The sequence below is a fragment of the Rhyacophila brunnea genome, unplaced genomic scaffold (assembly GCF_057557595.1).
Source record: "Rhyacophila brunnea isolate RB1 unplaced genomic scaffold, BYU_Rbru_1.0 scaffold_4, whole genome shotgun sequence".
NCBI classification, from domain to species: Eukaryota; Metazoa; Arthropoda; class Insecta; order Trichoptera; family Rhyacophilidae; genus Rhyacophila; species Rhyacophila brunnea.
Genome location: NW_028233068.1, coordinates 53,836,827 through 53,856,651, shown reverse-complemented (window position 1 = coordinate 53,856,651; position 19,825 = coordinate 53,836,827). Strand labels below are relative to the sequence as shown.

General features: G+C 30.0%; 1 protein-coding gene across 1 annotated transcript in view; it reads left to right on the top strand.

The window, feature by feature from the left end:
* The first annotated feature begins 1,371 nt into the window (after positions 1 to 1,371).
* LOC147067527 (trehalose transporter 1-like protein) overlaps positions 1,372 to 19,825 on the top strand; it is a 37,589-nt gene continuing 19,135 nt past the window's right edge. The window contains exon 1 of the mRNA XM_085954532.1: positions 1,372 to 1,511. The gene's annotated coding sequence lies outside the window, so the exon portion shown is untranslated. The remainder of the gene's footprint in view (positions 1,512 to 19,825) is intronic.

Genomic DNA, 19,825 nt, shown 5'->3' with positions numbered 1-19,825 from the left:
AACTTTAACTATTGGCCTTATTAATATTTTTTTTCAATAATTATAATGGTACATTCTTAAAAATCTTGTGAATTATTCGTTGAATAAAATAAATATTGTTATTAATAATCGATTCAATCTATCGATCAAACATAACGTACAGACCTACAAACTTATCTGTAGAATGGCCAAAAATGGAACTACGAACTACCATAGGACGCCATTTTGAAAATGTCATTAGAATGTCAGATTTTGTCCAGTTACGAGTCTTGATTGAGTAGTTTTCGACAGTGGCTCCCCCTTTCCCATTCTTCAGATAAGTTTGTAGGTCTGTAGGTGTGCATTTTCTAAATGTGCAATTCTGAGATTAAACAGTCAATTGGGAAAGTGTAATTATTTATTATAAAAATGTATGAAATCTTCTTTTCACTTCTTAGATAATGACTGCCACCATATAGATTTTTATCCTTAGGATTTCGAAGAAAAATGGGTTATCCACGTTAATAATTATTATTAGTCTCAATTCCAGGATAGCCTTGCTGTAATTTCCAAGGTTTTTCACTCACCAGCATCTGTAGCATACTACGAATGATAAACCAAATATTAAAAAATATTTTTCTTTAAAATGATAAACGTCATATTGCTAGTTTTACCTTTAATCTGACGACATATACGTCGAGATTTAAGGCCGTTTTAGCTGAAATGTTTTAATTATTCAAATCGATTTGGCATAATTTGACTTCTACGTCGTTATCACTGGACCAGCGCGTCAGTATGACAATATGTTATTTATTATTTTATGTAAAATAAACCAGCTTGAACACAGTGCACACGGTAATGACGTACACGCGAAAAAGAGATTTCAGAATTTAATAAAGATTTTATATAGGGACGCGGCTGGCGAGTCGACAGTAGAAACCTGCCTCTTCTATCGAAATCACTTGGCGGGCAGTTAACAAGAGGCGCCTGTCGTGTGAGGACGCTTTCTACATTGCATTCAAACTTTTGCAATGTACTAACAATATTAAATAATAAATAAACTAACTAAACAAATAGTATAATACTTATAAATATTACTAAACTACAGACAAACTACGTTAATACATCAATAGTATTGATTAAACATTAACTGGCATCTTTTTAAAATATATTTATTAAAAATTCAATCAATTAACAAATAATAAATTAAAAACTTAATTAAATAACTTGAATTTAATCAATTATTTAAATATTAATAATAATATATTAAAAGTGCGTCACAATTTGTGATCTAAATAATAAATAAATTAATTGATAGCGTTATTATTAATAACAATATTTAAGTAGTAGCTCAATATAATTTTTGATTTTATATCATAATATCAACAGATTGTTTACATTTTTTTGCGTAATATTTAAATGTGTAGAAACTAACGATTTAAAATAAAAAACAGCTTCTTCTTGCAAAATGTTTTAAATGTTTTGTTGTATAACTGTTTTCAAAATTAAATTGTGTTGTGATTGGAGTTTCAGAGTGTGAAAGCTAACTAAAGGTAAGAAAAATATTAATTAATAAATATTTTATTCATTCATTAAAACGAAAACATTAGGCTTTAATCGTTTCGCGCGTATAAAATTAGTGTATTCTCCGTCATATTAAAGTTAAGGGCAGTGAAATGTTAATATTATATCGCAAAACTCAGGAGCTTCCATGTTATATTAGCAACTTTGCAATTAAGCTACGAGAGAGAATCGACATATTATATCGTCGACAATACTACATACAATTTTTATTAGTCTCTATGTATAAAACATTAATATATTTTTTAATATAGTCAAATATCTTATTCTTTCTTATGATAGTATAAGATACCCCTTAAATACATATATATAATATACATGATAATTAGGTACCTAACTCTCATTGATACATATTTTGTAATCATAGATTCCTCTCTGCAGATTGTATCTATACATTTTATTCTTGTTGTAAATTTAAATACTTGCAACATTGTTTAATACTGGAAGATATTTTATGGAAATATAAACCTTTTCTACATTACATTAATTATTATATTAATCACAAAAAGAAAGCTGTACTTAGTGCGAATTATTATTAAATTAACTAAAACAAAATATATAATACACAATCCACACCATTTTGATATCGATCAGAACCGGTTTCGTCCATTTAGACTGAAATTATAAATATGCTATCACTATGTGCTTATATATTATATATTTTGTTTTTGTCACTAAATCGTGGCTTTAATTTAAATAATTCAAGGTCATACTAAATAATATGCTGAAAAATTCCTTTCACAGTTTAAATTAAATAATTATTGTTAACAGGACCAGTTTCGCTGGTAAATTATTGTAAATTCTCAAGTTAGAACCCACGTTATTAATTGGTAAAAAATATTTTTAATTTATAAAATCATAATTATCAATAATATAATTGATAAAAAGGATCATTATAATATATTATCTTTGAATAAAGGGATTCTTATAGAAAATATTATATTTATATATTCCGTAAGGATGTCTAATAAAACAGATAAATTATTTATTATGGAGCAATACGGCGAATGGTAATTTTATTTACTCTCTCTCTCTCCAGTTGCATTAAGTTGGTCACCTCAAAACGTGTGATGGACATCTACATATTAATTTTTCATAGGTCACCGAATTATCATTAGGTACTTGATATTTATCTGCCATATTATATTATTAATTACATCTTCATATCGTGTATTTTTCTATTTGTTTTTAAAGATACCTTCTGTCATAAAAACAAAGTGAATTAAATATCAGTAAAAATCACTGATTGACAAGATAATTAAATAATAAATTTGATAAGAAATAGTAGTTCATTGAAATTTATATTTTATCTCTGATGGTCAGGGTCCCATTTCGTCTAAAAAATAAACACAATCAAGGGCAAACAACTGGAATTGTAGAATAGTAATCAAATAAAGCAGCGTGTTGTGCGAATAGGTAACAAGTAGTCATCGTAAAACATCTGTTAATATAAGAACTACTTTATCATAACCTTTTTTAAATTATTCATTAAAAAAACATTTGTCGCAAGTACTTACCAGAACCTCAATATTTAAATTTGGCTAACGTCGGACGTCGGTCAAAATTATGTTAATAATTTAATTTATTTTAATTAATTATGTGGCCAATGATTGGTTGAGTATTAAGTACCCCAGATAAAAGTAGTTAATAAAAATAATTCGTATGGATTATATATGGATTAATAGACAGAACACCGGAAAGTGAATGATATAACTTCGAATTCCTCTCGGTCAAACCTTATTTTCATGGGTTTTTCAAAATGATGTATTGTTTTAGTAATAAGTATTTGGTTAATACGATAAAACTCGTCTTGTTTACTACGTCAGTAAAAAAACAGTTTATCATTTATTTTAAACATTTGTAGAGCTATATTATTAAATTGTCTTTTATTATAATATGCACATACATAATATTATTATGAATGATAAAAATATTTAGACGTTTTATAAAATATTCTTTTTTTATATTATTTTAAATATTACTTAAAAAAAGCTTATGCGCATTTATATAGTTTTGACTGTAGATAAATTTATATACATGTAGACACCGATATAGTACTGGGCACTGACAGCCAAAAAATAAATAAAATAAGGCATTCTCTTGTTTTACTGTATTTAACAACGTTTTTATTAGCTTGTATTCTTGTTTGTCCGGTAGTTGTTTGTCCAGTACAAATCTTGCAATCAATTTTTAACTAACTTCCCGACTAGCTAGACATTTGAAACTTTTAGAATATATAAAAACACAATGCCAATGCATTCTTTTTATACTTTTAGTCATCTTTAAGCAGAATTGAATTCATTTTCAGTTAATTCTGTTTTGTATGAAAAGTTTTTTGAGAAAAATCCGTAAAAAGTAAAAGACTATTATTGGTTGCTAAGGCAGTGGTCCTAGCAACTAAATTATTAATATATACGTGCGTTACTATGGAAATCAAAATGAAATGTCAAAATTATGTTTTTCAGTATTCTATATTTTTGTTTGTTTGTTTGTTTTTTATTTACTTCATATCAAGTTCAAGTTTGAGCATATTGAGCTTAATAATTCAACAGAAAATTTAAAAACGTTGTATATAAAAAGTTCTTTTTATCTTGTAATTATTTTCTATACAGAATAAGCGAAGAGCTTTTTGTTATCAGTTATGAATCTTAGTTACGCGGTAATAATGGGCACTTATTAATTTTTTTAAAGCTTATTGATTGCTTATATCACAATAACAATAAAACCAGAAAGCTTTCCTAGGTTTGTTTGGAACGATGCATAATTTCCAGTAACCAATTAAAAGTAAGCTAGTGACGTGTTTGCGTCCAGTATTAAAAATTATTTAAGTATTTAGAAAAACTGGCTAGGCGAGTTTTTAAAATTTAATTAAATTATACTTTTCTCCTCCTTAGCAACAAACAACAGGCGGCTAACAAACAATCAAAACATTGCGTAGAAACGCGAGTTTTAGTGAAAAACATAATGTATTGGAATCTTGTATGTCAGGGGTTACCGAGATAGTAAAATAATTATACTACGCTTCTTTTATATTAACGATAGTATTAATACAAAAGGGCGTCAGTCTCAATGTGTAACTTTACGGGAGAAAAATCATATATATATATTTCACTAAATAAATGTCAACAAATAATTAGATAATATAAACTCTAAACAATCTTACACAAAAAATAGATAACCATTTTTTACCACAATGTCCCTCGATATTTTATTAATTGTTTGATACTGTTATATCAAGATTTCCTGTCAGGTGAAAATATAAATATTGTTTGTAGCTACCTACCTCTACATTTAGGTACAATTCTACTAATGCATGTGGTTTCATTAAAAAATTTAGACTAAATAAACACATGTTTTTAATTTATCTATTATTTACATGTACACACTAGTTCTTGTAATACCAATCCAAGAATAATCGTATAGATATATAAGTATATTATATATTATAATTATATAAATTAACATCAACAATCAAAAGTTACAACCGAAATAGCTATCGACAAAACCTTTTTTTTTAATACCTGTAGAATTCAATATTATTTATATTTTCATTTCTTGTAAAATTACAACGATTTTAAGTATTTATAGCACGGACTGGAATTTTCAGTAAATTACAATATAATCCAGAGAGTGCCGAAAACAAACGATGGGTCACCAATAAAGATATATACAAGTTGTCAAGTTTTAAATATACATAAAATATATATTATACTTTTTATCGATAGCTTTTAAAATTGAAGACGAGAAATAAGTCCAATACATTTAAGGACCATTTTCCTTTTTACTCATAACACTACAACAGGCCTAGAGGCCCAATGTCAGTAGTGTAGTTTAATAGTAGTGTATTTAATAATACAAGTGAAACAATCACAAACACGCTAGCTTTGATAAAATCGCATAAATATATTGTGCCCTCATCGGGATCGAATCCGGAGCTCACGGATGAAAGGCTAGCGCCTTACACACTGCACCACGAGATTATTACTATATACTTATATATATATATACATATTATAGCAGTGTTATGATGCAGAACTATTTAAATTATATTTTTGCATAGTTGATCCCCATCTATCTTTCCATATTCTGGTCAGTCGGTCCTTAGGATCCCTGATCTCTTCTATTCTTTCTACGTATCCATTCCAGAACTTAATTTTTTCTACCCCATCTAACCACATATTAACATTCTGACTTGTTTATTTTTCACATGATCTCTGATGGTTTTCTTGCAATGCATATGAATGTCCTCATTTACAGATAACGCAACATACATATGGTATTGACGGTATCTGCTCTGGCCTCGATCACAATATGTCGTAATAGATCTTCGGCACGTATTGTAAATTCGTGTTTTACTCTTTCTCGTCTTTTTGTTTTTCTAAACAATGTCTTGTAAACATCCTGAAATGGGTGCAGGTTTATTAACTTATCATTTAATTTGTAATAACTGAGCAAATCTACCCTCAGATATCTAATATCGATGTATCTTAGATCACAAGTTTGCATCTTGATGGGCCCTTTGCTAATGTTGGACACATGGATAATGCCACATTGAGTGCGTTATAACTTATTCGATCGGTTTGTCCATTATACAGTTGTAGAAAATTAATGGGCAATTATGCCAATTGTCATATCTTTGTGACATAATTTCAGTATCTATGTCAGATAGCTACGACGCAAGAATTTTTGATAATAATTAGTAAACGCGTCATTAATTAATTACTATAATCTTATATCATAACATTTAACGGAAAACCTCTACTAAGTATTTCATATTATATGAAAATAATCAGACGTTTTATAGAGTAACTATGATGAATATAATTCTTATTAACAACAAACAGTTTTGAGTTGGTTGTATCGAATGGCGACAGGTATTTTATGATTATATTAATTTCTTTTATTTTGTTAACTGTCAATTCATGGTGGAACTGCATTGTATTGTTGTTTTTATTTAATAAAAACAACAATTATATTAATTCTTTCATTAGACCCATACTATTTAAAGATTCTTTAATATTGTTAGAACTCTCGTTTTTATGGGTTCTCTTCCGGATTTATTTCCAGTGGAAAATCGAATGAGATTTTATTTCCGTTCTGTAAAAATATATTATATACTTAAATATAGCTACCCACCTAGTTATATGTATACATACTTATTGTATTTTATTTTAATTTAAAAACTCAAAAAGTTGATATTTGAACTTTGAGCACATATATGCCACGATCTGTTATCATTACATCGGAATATACAATAATATAATATAAACTAATATGTTTAAGAATATCTAATGACAAAAAATAATGAAATTTATAATACAAGATTAAAACAAACAGACAAACAAACAATTCTCCAGAACACTAATATTTTCAAATGGTCTCTTGTACCGATTCCGTTTTCATTTCAAATAACGGGCTCTCAGGCTCCCGTGGTATCATTTCCCAGTGACTTCCCGTGGGGTAAGCAGGTAATGCGTTGCTTAGGGTAGCAAATAAAGGAACGAATATAAATATTACAACTTTTGATAACAGTGACGGTTTTCCACAAAACAGACGATATGGTAATATATATATAATAATCGAAACATAAAAAATCATTACATTAGAAGTATTGTTGTATTATAATGGTGTTTATCATACTGGAAAAATTGGGTACCTCCAAACCTGTCAGCACTATAGACCGTCACATACCTAAAACCGCCGCTTTTTGAGAGTAGATTTCGTGGAAATGCTCTAATTCTCAGTAGAATGGGTATTTGTGAATTTAAAGATTTTCGGTGTATTTGTTTATTTAATATAGCCGAAAATAAATAATATTAGCTGAGTAGGTAACCTAATGAATTTGCAGAAAATTTTTAATTAAAAACTTACCTATGAGATATTATCAATCTATATAGTATATACGTTAGTTAACTTTAATTAAATAAAACTTCCGATATTTAAGCATAGATTTTGTAGTTAATCTGTAGTTGTAATAATCTAAGTTATTTCTTTATCACTTCTTGTTTGACTTGACATAACATGTATTAAAAGAAGTCCCTTGATTTCCATTAAGTATATTATTTAAAACTAGTCACTGTACATAGGTATATGCCTACGTGTCGACGTCTCGTGTTGCCAGCTGATTGCTCAGCACGAATACACGATATTAGTACCTACGATGTGAAATACATACAGAAATGCACTAGGTACATACTAAGCGTCGATCGATCGTAGATACCTAGTACGTATAATTATAGTTTTACTTTTAAATACAGTAAAGTGAAAGCACTCATCAAAAGCGTAAAGGGATAGGTTAGATAACTAAGTAGACAAATATTTAATTCTCTCTTGCAATACCGTAATTACTGGACGAATTAATTATAATTGGTCTGCGATATATATTTATAGAATTATAAATATATATTAAACGATGCAAGTTTACAAATCAGTTAAATAATCATGAATCTATATTTTTAGCTATTGGAAACTGTAGTACACATTATAGGTATAGTTCAAATATATTCTAACTGTGTTAGTCGGATTATTTTGAAAATTATGTAATAACACCAAAATTGTTGCGTTCTGGACGAATTTTATTGTTCAATTCATCGTTTGCATTTCCCACTTCATTTTCATATATTAAAATCAAATTAAGCATACATCAAAATAATAACAAACGTGCTTAATGCACTTATAGATCACTAAGTCATGTGTCGAAGGTTAATATAAACATCCCCCGCAGTAGTAAATAAAACAACAAGTGTCATAGACTTGTGATAGGAAATATTATTCAAATTTACATCATAATTAGTAAATATTATATTATATTTCAATATATCATATCTAGATTCTGCATAGTCAGCTAATTATAATATATTTTTATAACATATGTAGTTACTTAATAATATGTATCGATTGCCGAGCCATATATTACGTTTTCAGTTAATATAAAATTTCTTTTTCTTCAAAATAAACAATACATAGAATCTAGAGGTTCTAATTTTGAATTTGGGTAGGACTTTCATTTGTATCAAGCGGACTCCTCAATTTATTCTTTCTTCTTGGTATTTCGCTTTCCTTTTTCAATTATCGTCGCAATGTTTCGTAAGTGGGTATTTCTAGACATAATAGCAGTGGTTTTACGGTACAACATCATTCTTTGGATTCCTTTAAAATGAAGCAATTCTCCGCCCAATAGATACTTTCTGTTCTCGGGTTTCTTAAATCTGGTGGCGTCAATATCATCAAAAAGTTTAGGGAAATCATGCATATATGTAGCAGCAAACGTTCTAGAACACAAAAAATGTTGAAAAAAGTATTTATGAATGAAAGTAAAACTGATATTTAATTTATCTGTAAAGCCTCAATGACATTGAGCTACTTTACAAGCTGCTTGTTGGCGAATTTACAATCTGCTTGTAAACTCGCCCAGTGTCGTCATCGAACAAGCAGATTGTAAACAATCTACCAGAAAAAGTTGAAGGCCGGTCAACTTTACACGCTTTACGCTGGCGTGTGGGCGGGCCTACTGCGTCTGCGCAGTATAGCGATAGTAACGACCTCCCGGTATAAAAACTAACTACTCAATACGTCCTGTCAAAATAGTACCAAAATGACGGTTTCAACTCGCTAGCTTGTTGGCTTCTGAGCGAGTGGAAAGTTTTGTGTGTCATCATCACAATCGCACTAGCTGACATGCCCGCTTTTAAATTGGCCAACAAGCAGCTTGTAAAGTAGCTCAATGTCATTGAGGCTTAAGTAATTTCACACTACACTTTCATGTAGCAAGTCTGATGTTCTTGTCGGATGCTTAATTACCAGAATTGCACAGTAATAAATACGCCTAAGTATAAACTAATTTGTTTATCTAATAAATTACATTTCGTAAAATCACAAAGAAAATCGTCTACAGTAGTATATTTTTGTTTAAAAACCATGTATTCAGTACTGCCAATGTAGAGTATATAACACACTTCTAGAACTGTTTTAATTACTACCTAACGAGTCCTGTATCACAAATAATTAGATAAGGGTTTTATTTATTAGTCTATACTCTTCGCAGGCAACGATTCATACACAGTGATAGCTTTATATTATATGCGTATATAATCAAAAGGAGTTTTAGCACGATAATAAGTTTTGATAAGTTATTTTTTATAATATTATTATTAACTCTGAAGTAACCAAACAAGTGTAAAATTAATAAAACACATATACGATTGGGTATATTAATATTTTTGTTTCGGCCTTTACTATAATAACAAAATATGGAGGTTGCATCGTGACACGTGTCCTTATATATAAAATAATATTTCCCAAATGGATATATTGTCCAGTAAAATAAACAAGGTTAAAATATTTTTATGCGTAGCGACAAGGCTAATTGTTATTATACCTATTACACAATTCCTCTTAAATAAACTTTTAGAGGAAGCAAACCATCGCACCTGCACGAGTTCTATGACTTCAAAATGTCATGGTCTGCGGTAATATTCTGTACGTATCTTTACTATTGGGAGTAAGTCAAATTATTGATATAACGGCCGTTGACGCTAAACGTGTTAACACTAAAACCTGAACCGGTGAATGCACTCACTAAAATGAGGTTTGAACAATTATCTCGAAATCCCTCTTCGTTATAATATAAGGAAATATCTCATCTATGGCTCAAAGCTAGACTGAGATTCTTTTAAACCAAGTTAATACATTTTGAAAAATATTACGAATTTTGTTATTTACCTATACATTAATTATTAATACCCAGTAATAATATTATAACATGGATGACGATATCATATTTTTTTTCATTTCATATAACTTAAAAACAAAAATTTAAAAAAATCCATTAAGTACTATTCTTTTTCTCAAATTATTTATTTGTGGACTTAATCATTGTACACAATTTAGACACTTCTTCATATAAACATACTTATATAATTAAATTAATATCTAATAATTAATCATATCGACTGGGATAATTCGAGGTAATTGAATTGATTTTTAAATTTAAATAATGTTGATACATTCCATATATTAATTCATTCCACAGTTTTTGGAATTCAAGATAGCCCTTTTGACTATTTCATGCTTTATATTACATTAATTAACTACATAATTGAACTGTCTTGTGTTTTATATACAATTTTAATTTTGTTTATTATTTACTTTTTACGTATTATGTGTTACATTTGTTATGCGTTTAATTAGCAAATGCACAAAATAATCTATACACACCTACATGCATTATAATAACATGTTCTGTTCAGATTTAACCGTAGCCAAGTCTATTTTGAATTCTCGATTTGTTGTTTTGATGGTGCAACTGGTGTGACTTAATTAACGAAAGAAAAATAAAGGTCGGGGTCGTTATATTGACCCTTTTGGCACCGCTGGTTAATGTAATTCGACCAAAATTTTCATCACTTTCTTTTATACGTGAAACATTGATTATTTAAACGAATAATTAACTATTGAATATATTATGATGATTCATAAACTGCTTGTACTTACAAACACGTCAAAAAATAGGACCCTACTTATACAAATAAGGATTGCCAGTTATTTATGCAAAAAATATATGATATTTTAAACTACGTATGTCATATTATGAAATACGTTATATGGACCACACAATAATATTAACATATTCTTCTTCTTCTTCCACCCTGTCACGACCCAGCATTGGAGCATAGGGCAAGCACAAGTTCGCGCCACTTCCCTCGGTCCATCGCCAACTCTTACGTCTCCATCCATGTCAGACCTGCAGCACGTAGGTCGCTGTTGTAGCACCGGTGCAGGGTGAGGGAGGGCCGGCCACGGCGATGGAAACCTTGAGGCTGTGCCACAAGGGTACGAAGTGTCGCAAACTTTGGCGACATCCGTAACACGTGTTCCAACCACGTAAAGCGTCTCTTCGTGATAACCTCGATAATATCGACATATAGATTGTAAAATCTTTTTTGAAGTTATACGTCTTTAAACGCGTTTGGAAAATCAGATCAGAGTGTATTTTTGGCGTGTAACATGTAACAGATAATTTATTTTTTCACACAAAAAAATACACTCGATTGGATTCGAACCAACGATTGTTCGTTAATTTAGAATTGTTCCGTTGCTAGGCGACAAATTTATTATTGTCGGCCATTTGCACTTCCTTACGTAAACAAACTATTAAACGTCATAGTGGCAGTTGCTACCTTAAAAAATAAAAACAACGATAAATAATTATATAATTTAGTAATATAAGTTAAAGTGTATAGAAATAAACCATCGGCGTTCCAAGAAGCGGTCCTTTTTTTGAGTGTGTAATTTAACAAGATAATTAAGAGCTAGTCGAAGAATCTAGTTTATTAGAAGTTCTGTTACGCCAAAGAGATTAACTTCTAACGCGCGTAGTACTCACACCGATTTTTTTTTAAATTTTTGAATAAAACTTATTCTGTGACGTAAACCAGTTCTTCTCAAATGCCGGTCGCCAGAATTCTAGCCTCATAATATTATGTAGGTGCAGAGAGTAACCCATTTTAAATGAAATAAGTATAAAATTCGTCGTATTATTATGGAAAAAAATATGGTGGGTAACTGAAATTTTGCGTTGCGAAAACTACACTCTTACAAAACCAACTGCCGCAGTCACCACTGGTAACCACACGATACGTACTGCATTTACTATGATATGTCGTAGGGCATGCTCACATGCTGTGTAACATATTACGTCAAACGCGTGCGACTCGCTGCGGAAGACGAGATGTCCCCCCAGCTCGCCGTTGCGCCTGATCTCCATTCTTATCCGCACATTGCGTTACGACTCCCCATTGCTACTATCGAGTACTACTTCATAATAAAAACAAAACATGACGAGATAATTAATTGTAATCGCGTATCTTTTTTACAGCCGTGACATTGGTAATTTCTCGCTCGCAAAATATAATATTATACTTTTATTCAAAGCATATTATCTTTTCTCTCTCGTTGAGAAGATTTGCGGGTGACAGGGATTCTTGGTGACACTACACAGTGTACATATTCAATATCGGCCATTTTAGCAAGACGTATGCAATCAAATTCAAATATAATATAGGTATTCATATTTTGACTGGGTTATAAATTAATTATGTTATCTGTATCAAATTGGATTGATGTTCCCCCTTCTATATTTTCATCAACTTCGTATTAACTTAATTTGTACTTTACATACACATATGCCTATATTATATTTAAACTGTCAACTTTTTTATATACTTATTTCCAATGTATTCCGCGTCTTTAAAATGAGAACGCTAGTGTAGTATATGACAACACCTTCATATCACACTTGCAGATCTATTCCAACTACGTTACTCCATAACACACAAGATAACACCAATGTGTTACGAATGCATTATGTGTGTAAAACAGTTATCTATGGTTATTTTGCACTCAGTTCTCTAAGACCAGTGGCTTCTCATCTGGGTGCTTCGGGTTCGATCCCCAGTGAGGTCACAATAATATTATTTATAGGGGATTTTCTCAAAGCCTCGGGTGTTTAAGTGATGGTTTCATTTATACTAATGAATTACCGTTATTGGCGCTGATAAACTGTTATAGTGTTAAAAGTAATGTTTAATATATAGAATTTATATGTATGTATCTAAAAGTCATTGAGTTAGCAACCGTGTTTCGCCCTTCGTTCAAACTAGTACGTGGATTGTGTATTATTCGGGAGGGTTGATCAAAAATCGAAACATCGAAAATCACAATAAAATAACTATACTACTCGAGGAGTTGTCTAATTAACGCGTCTGGCGGTAGCGTCATTTAAAATGTTATTTTTGACGTTTCATACTAAGCGGATAGAATACATAATAGCACTTTTATCACAATTTTGCATGATTTTGGAGTTAAATAGTATGTTGGAATAGCGTCACGTAGATACAAAAAAAAACTATATATTTGATAAATTAAAAACAAATAATATAAATCCTATAGCTTGATATACTTAGTCGACATTGATGCAATAATCATACAAGTGGCCAAATCCTCGTCAGTAGCGTACCTATTACTAATAGAAGTAAGTTTGTTTATCATTTTTTTATATTCAAACAATACCAAAACTTGCATTTTAAATGTAAAACATTTATATCAATAAATTAAAAACCTATAAGTATATTTGTTATTCAACGAATAAGACATATGATCTGAAAATGTAACATTCTATAATATATTGAAAATGTATAATTTGAAAACGCAATTCGATAAGCATTTCATGTAACGATTACTAGTCAAAATCGTTGTATAATTAAATAAGATGCCCTTACCTTAATTGAAAAAGCATAGTGGTGCGAATCCAGCAGATACTGGTTCAAGTCCCGTCGATTGTCGTATTTTTTTCTACAAAATGTTTTTTTTCTACCTTGTATATGCATGATATGTTTTCAAATTATGTATATTCTCTAATTTATATAATATATATCTGCGTCCCTGAATAAAGTTTGATTTTTAAATTGTTTATCTTCCTTATCATTATATTCTGAAATGTTTGAATATTACAACCAACTATCTCAAAAAATTATAAAAAATGCATAAAATTAATAAACTGTACTGTGAAATCTATAAGATCCATGGTATTAGAAAAATAATTGTGTAAAACAATCATTGTTTAAGTCTTTTACTGTGCTTCGCTTCTTATCGTTTTTACTCGCATGGATTAATCTAGGTAATAGTTATGTGCTGTTTTTAGCACATATATTTTGTTATCATTGATATTAAATTATAACACATAATACTTATGAAATCACCTGTGTTTAATGCAGGCGCGTATTTAGAAACATTGTTTGGGCGATAACATTACTTGCAGGCAAATATTATATTATTTTATTGTGATACATGCAAACAGACAAAAAAGTTATCGAAATCTCTCTCCAATTAATAGCTCTAAATACCAAATCTATTGCTGTTTTCTATTATTTCTCTTCCTAATCCTGTACTCACAAAAGCTCTATTGTATTCCAAATAACCCAGTGACTTACTTCTGTAATATTATAACAAACGGCAAATTGATTTTAATTTATCTCTAATATTTTTGAATATTAACAAGCCCCCTTAAAAAAATCTAATAGTATATTGAAAAAATAATAATATCTACCGAGAATATTTGATGGAATTTGAATTTAAATTCTAATTGATTTGAGTTTTGTACAATTTCATTCGTCAGTGTGTATTTGCCATTGTTGAGTGCGCATTATGCCTGAAGATGTCAAAATACCAAACCCGGGTCGCAAAAAAATACTCAAATGAAAAAGTACAAAACTAAAATCAATTAAAATTATAACCTCATTGCCGAACGATGATTAGTGTGCATTGTTATGACGTATTATTTCGTGAAAGTACTTAACTATTCAATGTATCTATCGTGTCTTGGGGGCGGTCCGGACCCATGTACAGCTCTTTGCGTCTACACCCGTTCAGTGCAATCATTCGCCAGTGACACCTGCTAATGAAATTAGCCAGTCAACCAGAGTGCGTATTAAATATAAATTTCTCCACTCGGTCGACTATCACGTATTGTTAGGACGTGTCGTGATGACACTTCGCTAAGAATATTAAATACAATGTTTTTGTGCTAGCATTCCAATGTGCGATTCATTCTCACAGATTTTCATCATTTCAGAAGGTCGCCGCATGCATTAACTATTATAAATTAAGATGAGACAAATTTTGCGCAGGTGAGATGTGTACCTGTGACCTATATTATCAGCCTAGGTTTCCACAGAGTTCAGGTTAGATAACAGGTACGATTTCGAAGATGAGTGCACTATTAATTATGTAAGTACCCCAAAAAAATAACTTCTTGTCTACGTGTTAAAACTGTGAACAAACAAGCCCCTCCTGTTTAGTTAATCGCACTTCCGTTTTCAAATGAGGAACGCCCCTAAATATATCATTTCATTTTACGCTTCCGTGGTGTAGGTATTTATAAATTTACGTAAGCTTTTTATAATAAAAATATGTCTAAAACGATCAGGAGTGGTATTCAAATTATTATTAGTAAACTTTTGTTATATTGCGAAGAAGAAAGGAGTCGCATCTAAAAAGGGAGCCGATACATTATTTAAATACGCGTTGCCGCCATGACAGGTACGTCACTGAGAAGTTTTTCATATGCGACTACAGCGACTTATCGACGAGAACTTGTTGTCGGACAGTAGTTATCCGTATATTTAATTCACTCGTATGGCAGTAGGTTACAAATAGACAATAAGATTTAAAAAAAATATTCACTGATATAAAACCACAGTGAGCAATAATACTAAGCCACGTTATCAATAAATAGAAATATCATTAGACAAATTCTGATACAACTTCAAAACATGCGAGCGCATTTTCGTCTAGCTTGAGGGATGGTGTAAAGTCATGTATGAAAGGGGAATGGGACGATTTGGCGCTGCGAACTGGCCGCCGGCACCATTGGGCGCCGGTATAATTGGACCCCGGGATAATTAGACGCCGGTACAACTAGGCGCTGGGATAACTGGACGTGCATACAGTTTGTGGATCTCAACAAGCTTGAATATCTGTGAACTCGCATACAGAAGAAGGGTTTAATTCCCATTTATGCATGCCATTGGCACATCTAATAATTCCGCACCGCATTCGTTTTTTTCATTCGAAATTTTCAAGGAGGAATCATTAAAAACATTTTCTTTTACACACCTACTGTTAATGCGTCAGGATTGGCTAGAATCAGAAATATATTTTTCTTTCTACATAATATTATCTCTCGCACTAACTGATTTAATTTAATTATTGTAGATACATATAATAATATATTAAACAGATAAGAACATTATATTCAGTATCTATCAATTTTCCAATAGGCATCGTCATTGAAACATAAGTAGGTATGTTGTCTCCAGTATAAATTTTTCATACTAAACGAACTACGTACTGACCTACTTCCCACAGAGGTTTTTTTTGCGAAAATTAAAAATACAGCGATCACAAATTAACAAGAATTAATTATGCAGACTCTTCGACCATTAAAAGCCATACGTTTAGGCATATTGTCAATATTTTTTTAGTTTAAGGAAGACTTGAAAACTTTTAAATATGAAAATATGTGTAAGTAACTATAGAATATTATGTAAAGTAAAGTTTTACTTGGTTATTAATAAATAAACAATTAGGATAATAATTCTACTGATGTGTCTTTTAAATTAAACGTTTTGATGATATCGAGCCGCAAATGGAAGTTTTCAATTTATATTTTGTGTACTGTATTGGCAGACACATACAAATTTATTGGTCTAGCCACCCAGTAGCTTATTGAATCATTGATCGTTTTAACCCTGACATAACTGTAAAGTATAACTACATGTCTATCGGCTAAAGGTGAGTTCATGTTGTTAGTTAATAGTATTTGTTCCAATTCATAATACTTATAAGAAAACAGCAACACACATTTTTACATCGATACCAAAAGCCTCAAATATAATATCGAAATCTTTTATTGCGCATATCTCAAAAATAATAAGCTACGTTTTCGCTCCAAGGACGCGAAATTTTCATAAATTGTAGTTTGTTTCTGTTTTTACAACGTTTTTATTAGCTCGTATTCTTGTTTGTCCGGTGGTTGTTTATCCAGTACAAATCTTCCAACTTCCCGACTAGCTAGAGATTTGAAACTTTTAGAATATATCAGAACACGATGCCAATGCATTCTTTTATTACTTTTAGCCATCTTTAAGTAGAATTGAATTCATTTTCAGTTAATTCTGTTTTGTATGAAAAGTTATTTCGGAAGAAATCCGTAATCCAATACACTATTATTGGTTGCTAAGTGGGTGGTCCTAACAACTAAATTATTAATATATACGTGCGTTACTATAGAAATCAAAATGACCTTTCAGTATTCTATGTTTGTTTGTTTGTTTGTTTTTATTTACTTCATATCAAGTACAAGTTTGAGCATATTGAGCATAATAGTTGAATAGAAATTTTAAAAACGTTGTATGTAAAAAGTTCTTTTTATCTTTTAATTATTATATTACTGTCTTCACTTCTGTCTTCCACTGACTCCAATTATGAAGGTACGGGAGGGGGGTCGCAATTTTTACAATACTTACTAGGTATAAATTGTTTTTGAAAATGGAATTCGAGCTTAATTATTATGATTACGGAAGTTTGTAGAAAATGATTTCTCATAGTAAATTGATGATCCATGACAATACTTCTGTTATAATTAACCCGCCAAACCAAAACGTCAAAAAATGATTTATTTTAATTTGATACACAATAATTATGGCAAATCGTATGAACAGGCGTGTGAAATTTTATTACGAATAGTTCTAAATTCAATAAGGAAAGATTGAGTTTATTGACTCTCTTCGTAAATATTGAAAAAATATTGACTGATTTGTAACATTGATTGAGCCAAATATGGTATATAATCCTGCTTATTCTTAAAATAGTGGGGTTAAAACGATTATGGAGTTTTTTGTACATCCAGGTAGAAAATGATCCTTTCATAAACATATCAATATAATAAATGTCATTGAATTATTTAAAAACTCTCGTCTACGCTTTTTAGTTAAATAAACACTATATCTATGAAAATCCACCTGCGATATAGTATTATGTATAAAACAACATAGTATTTCTTACTCAAAATTGATTTTGGATCATTTTATATACTTTCACCTAACTATCGTATCTGATTAATATATAAGGAAAAGTGTGTAGTTACAATGTTGACATACATACTCATTTCACTATGTGCATGTCTCGGTTTTGTGTGTGCTTGAAGAAAATAATATAAATATCACAAAGAAGTAGGTTACGTCCATTCTGTTATCAGAGCTTTATCAAAATATTGTTTTTTTTTCATATCTGTAATACTTCTGAAAACAAAATACAGATAAATATTTACTACAGTGTTTACAATTTCATTTGAGTAGCCAATGTAATAATTCCGAATATGGAGAGAATAAGTAAAAAATCACCATTATTCATGACGAAATCTAATTTATTATGTATATTTAAATGTCTTATTTCATTAGATATTCATCATTGAAATGTATATAAAACTAACAGTAGTGGATCTCAGCGGATATATGTAATATATTAAACAATATTCAAATATATTAAAAAAACAGAAGTTACTTAGTGATTACTTAATTTCTTTTTATATACCTATCTATGTTAGGGTTAATAAGTGGTAAATGCAATATATAAATAAGTGATATAACGTTTTAGGTCAAATTCTTCTGAATAACCAGTTTATTGTAATAAAATCAACATATTATAAGTAGACTGTACTGCTAGATACATACATTAGAACAGTGTTTCTCAATGTATCTAATATCCAAACTAGTATGTGATTGACTATCCATATATAAAAAAGTTTAAATGGTAATTGTATAAATATTTTTTCAATATATATATTCAGAGTACTTACTTATAAACGTAATAATAAAAAAGTTAAAGCTAAAATTAAATAATTGTGCTAGGTAGTATATATTGTACTTATAATTTATAATATTAACTTTTTTAAAACTGGTTCTTTGATGAAATACAGTATTCTAGACGCACTGAAACAAAATAAACAAAGTTGTGAGAAAATGATTATGGACTAACCACAGCAAATATGCATTCTTGTAGAATAAAAAAAGAACGTTAAATATAAGCATTTCACAATAAATCACACTCAGGTAAAATATACGAACAATGTTCAAGTGATGTAAAATACTGTCATACTAAAAATGTCTTCATTTTCCATTCATCAAAATATTTACTTGTACTTTTGAAACATTTCTTTTGTGAATTATTCGCGTTCGAGTTATTGTATTCATATATAAAATTATTTATAATTATCTTCAATGGAGATTTATGTCGTAAATGTCTCAAATCAATCTGTAAACAATAATTGTTAAAAAAAATATATAATTTTTGTTCCACTGCGGAGCATATGGTCTTCACAGGGTGGAGGTTAAATTAACAGATTTTAATGATGAATGGCTGTTAACCATTCGCTTAACCCTTTGGATCTGTACGCATGTCACATGAACACGTTCAAAAATAAAAACAAAAAAAACAATATTATTTACTCAGTCGTGGTATCGTAGATAGTTTGTATGTATTTTACCACGTTTTTATTAGCTCGTATTCTTGTTTGTCCAAGATTTGTATTGGACGATTGAAGATTTTTAACTAACTTCCCGACTATCTAGACATTTGAAACTTTTAGAATATATCAGAACACAACGACAATACATTCTATTAATACTTTTAGCCATTTTAAGCAGAATTGAATTCATTTTCAGTTAAT